Source organism: Arachis hypogaea, chromosome 10, assembly GCF_003086295.3.
Source record: "Arachis hypogaea cultivar Tifrunner chromosome 10, arahy.Tifrunner.gnm2.J5K5, whole genome shotgun sequence".
In the NCBI taxonomy this organism is placed as follows: Eukaryota; Viridiplantae; Streptophyta; class Magnoliopsida; order Fabales; family Fabaceae; genus Arachis; species Arachis hypogaea.
This window is the reverse complement of record NC_092045.1, coordinates 58,437,694-58,442,292: the sequence shown is the minus strand read 5'-3', so window position 1 is coordinate 58,442,292 and position 4,599 is coordinate 58,437,694.

The following is a 4,599-nucleotide window of genomic DNA, read 5'->3' as shown; positions in this document are numbered from 1 at the left end:
ACCTAAAATACCTAATAATAAACCAAAATCCCCTACACGATTAGTTACAAATGCCTTTTGACAAGCATTTGCTGCAATAGGACGTGTAAACCAAAAACCTATTAATAGATAAGAACACATTCCAACTAATTCCCAAAAGATATAAATTTGGATCAAATTCGAACTAGTAACTAATCCTAACATTGAAGCATTAAAAAAACTCATATAAGCAAAAAATCTCAAATATCCTTGATCGTGAGACATATAATTATCACTATAAATAAGAACCAAAATGCCAACAGTAGTGATTAATATTAACATAATAAGGGTAAGTGAATCGATCAAGTAACCAAATTCTAAAGAAAGATCATTATTTATAGTCCAAGACCACACATATTGATAGATGAAACTCTTATTGTTATTTATTTGATCGATCGACAGCGCGACGGAAAAAAGCATAACTATACCTAACAATAAAATACTGAGAAAAGCCCACCTACGTCGAAGATTTTTTGTTGCTGTGGGAAAAAATAGAAGTCCCGCCCCTATCAACATAGGAACTGGAAGCGGAATGAAAGGTATGATCCATAAAGATTGATGTGTATATTCCATAAAAAAAGAATAAAAGATAAAATATTTTTTTTCCTAATGAGTTTTGTTTCTTATTCGTCGGTTTTATCTCTTTTGTAAAGGCTTCAGTTAATAAAAAAAAAAGAGTGAACATATAAATAGAATTATTTATTTTTCTGAATCTTTGCACAATACTTGTCAATTATGTCTCTCCTAGAAGTTGGTTAGCTACTTCTCATTTTGTTCTAGGATTCTTCCTATTCGTAGGTCATTTATGGCACGCGGGAAGAGCTCGCGCAGCTGCCGCAGGATTTGAAAAAGGAATTGATCGCGATTTTGAACCTGTTCTTTCCATGACTCCTCTTAATTGACTGGATATAGCTAGAACGACCTTCACAAATTGCAAATACTAATCTGTTAAGAATTTCTGCAATATATATATTCTAATAGTTTCTGGATTATAATTGGAACCTCTTTTTTTTTGAATCCATCTTACATCAACAACTCGACCTCTACCGCCTATAGGTAGTTTTAGACAAGTTTTCTTTGAGGAGGATACCTGAATTCCAAGTATAGCTCGTAATAATCTATCTTCCGGGGCATACGAGGATTCTTGTACCATTTGAGGCGTTAATTTCCCCACTAAAATATCGCCCGTCTCTACCCAAGATCCGGGGGTAACAATTCCATTTTTGTCTAAATTTCGGAGTAAATGGGCTTCTAGGTGTGGGATTTCCTTAGTGATTTTTTCAGGACCGTGGCTTGTCACATGAGTTTGAATTTCATATTTCCGTATGTGAAAAGAAGTATAAATATCTTCATAGACCAGATGTTCGCTGATGAGTACAGCATCTTCAGAATTGTAACCCTCCCATGGCATATAAACTACTAATATGTTTTTTCCCAAAGCAAGTTTGCCGCAAATTGTAGCAGCACCGTCCGCGTTAGGTATTAGCACTATGGCTTTCAATTTAAATGGTTTCAATTTCAACCAATCTGTAGTTGATAGTCAAGGTCGTGTAATTAACACCTGGGCTGTTATTATTAACCGAGCTAATCTTGGTATGGAAGTTATGCATGAACGTAATGCTCATAACTTCCCTCTAGACCTAGCTGCAGTCGAGGCTCCATCTCTAAATGGATAATATTTTTGTCTTAAGGGATACGAGTTTTTGAAAGTAAAGGAGCAATATCAACGCAGTTTCTATTGCTCCTTTACTTTTTTTATACATGTTAGCAGATAAAAAAAGAATGGAAACAAAAATAGAATTAGAAAAAACAGAAAAATGATAACAAAAGACTACAAAAAGAGTAGTCTAGGAAATTTCTCCTTTGGGCGGATGTAGCCAAGTGGATCAAGGTAGTGGATTGTGAATCCACCATGCGCGAGTTCAATTCCCGTCGTTCGCCCATCAATCTAATCTACAAAAAAACAAGAAATATATATATTATTATTATAGTTTATTTTAATTAATTTAATTAGTGAATATTCTATATTTATGTTTAATGATTTTTCTTCGAATGACTATTCATCTATTGTATTTTAATGGTAATAGAGGAAAAACTCTATGGAAAAAGGGTGGTTCAATTCTATGCCGTTTTATAGGCAGTTAGAATACAGGTGTGGGCTAAGTAACTCAATGGATAGTTTTGGTCCTGTTGAAAATACCAGTGCAAGTGAAGACTCAATTTTGATTGATATGGAAAAAGACTTTCCTAGCTGGAATGATAGTGACAATTCTAGTTACAGTAATGTTGATTATTTAGTCGGTGTCAGGAACATTAGAAATTTCCTAGCTGATAAAATTCTTTTAGTTAGGGATAACAATAGCCAAAGGAACCGTTATTCCATATATTTTGATATTGAAAATCAATTTTTGGAGATTTCTAATGATCCTTCTTTTCTAAGTGAACCAGAAAGTCTTTTTGATAGTTATAATAAGAATTCTAGCTATCTGAATAATGTCTCTAAGAGACATGAGAATCATTACATGTATGATACTAAATCGAGTTGAAAAAATGGCATTCATAATTGCATTGAAAGTTATCTTCGTTCTCAAATCTGTATTGTTAGTCACATTTTAGGTGAAAGTGATAAATACAATGACAGTTACTTTTATACTTCTATTTGTGGTAAGGGCGGAAATAGTAGTGAAAGCGAGGGTTCTTCCATAAAAACAACTATCACGAATGAGAATTTAACTAAAAGAGAGGATTCTAAAGATCTCGATGAAACTCAAAAATACAAGCATTTATGGATTGAATGCGAAAATTGTTATGGATTAAATTATAGGAAAATTTTTGATTTTATTTGGCAGATATTACAAAAAATAAATCCTCTATTAGCTTATAAGTCACAAAATCCTCTATTAGATGACAATTCGAAGCATTCTTTTTTAAATACTCTCATGGAGAGGGTATACCTAAATATCTTTCTGTGTATCATTTTGATTTGTAGCATTGATGTACAACTTTTTCTTGAATCAAAAACAAAAAAAAAGTCCATTTACAATAATGAAGAAAATGTGGAAAGAACTGATCAAACAAATAAAAGTCTAACTTACTTTATTTCGCTTCTCAAAAGATCTTATGATCTTAGGAATACGAATTCCCATAAATTTTGTGACGTATCGTCATTGTCACAAGCATATGTTTTTTTTAAATTATCCGAAACCCAAGTTATTAACATATATAAGTTAAAATATGTTTTTGCATATCATCGAAAATCCCCTTTTCTTAAGAATGAAATAAAAGATTATTTTTTTGGAATACAAAGAATATTTGATTTTCAATTTATATCCAAGAACCCCCCCAATTCTCTAATGAATCAATGGACAAATTGGTTGTTAAAGAGTCATTATCAATATGATTTATCTCAGAGAAGATGGTCTAGATTAGGGAATCGCTCCGATTCTATCTCTGTTCGTTCCGTTTGAAGAAAGGAAGGATCCGAACAAAGAATCGATCTTTCTTTTAGTTGTTGAATCTCTCTTTGATTGGTCAATGTGTGATATTCCGAATCCTCATTCCTAATGGAATCCCTGGATTGATCAGAAGATCCTTTCAATTGGCTAGAATCCGTTACTTGAATGAAACTAGATCTCGTGGAATCATATTGAATATTTGATGATACATTCCGTACCTTGCTAAAAAACCGATCCTTGTTTACCAACCACAGCAAATACAGCTCTTTTTATCATTTCTTCGCATGTACCTGCAGTAGCGTTCAAGTAATGCCCTTTGATTTCACCAGTTTCGGCCTGGGATTTAAAAATTGCTTCGGCACAAAATAAGAAACGGTCTCTCCAACGCATAAATGGTTGAGAATTCACATTTTCATGATATCTAGTATATTTATATATCTTTAATAGAAAGATATCTATATAATATCTTATTTATATATTTCTTTTTATATTTCTATATTTATTTTTATACTTATTTTTATTCAAAAAGAATAATATATATTAAAAAAATAAAAAATGAAATCCAATTTTATTAATATATTAGGCTATAGTAATAGTCAATCCAAAAATTCCATTATATCCCTTCTAAAAAAATCGTTCTTTTTCGTCTCGTATTTTGTAGAGATAAATGGTATGTGGATACAGCAGAGAATTTGCCTTTTTTCTGTTATTCAAACTAAAAGTGAAACTAAAAAAAGAGAACTCAAAAAAACTAAAAAGAAATAGCAGTATGGCCTCTAGCAATGCTGATGACTGCTCACGTAATTGGAAATAGAGTGCATAATAATCTCTTCTATTAAATTATTTAATAAGACAGACATAAAAAAAATTCCATCTTTGAATTTCAAATTCAAATCTGAATCCCCTAGCCTAGGTTGCACAAAAAAATTATTGAATTTCAATTCAAAGTCCAGAAGGAGTTTTAGAGGATTCAAAAAGGTCCGTTGAGCGCCTATATCTTATGTCATAATAGATTCGAACACTTGTTTCTCAAGAAGAGATGGGAAACATGCTCAATATCATTTGATTGAGCAGTTGACCCAGCCCCTTGTTGTTTGAAGAAAACCTCCACTTCAATTGGTATTTT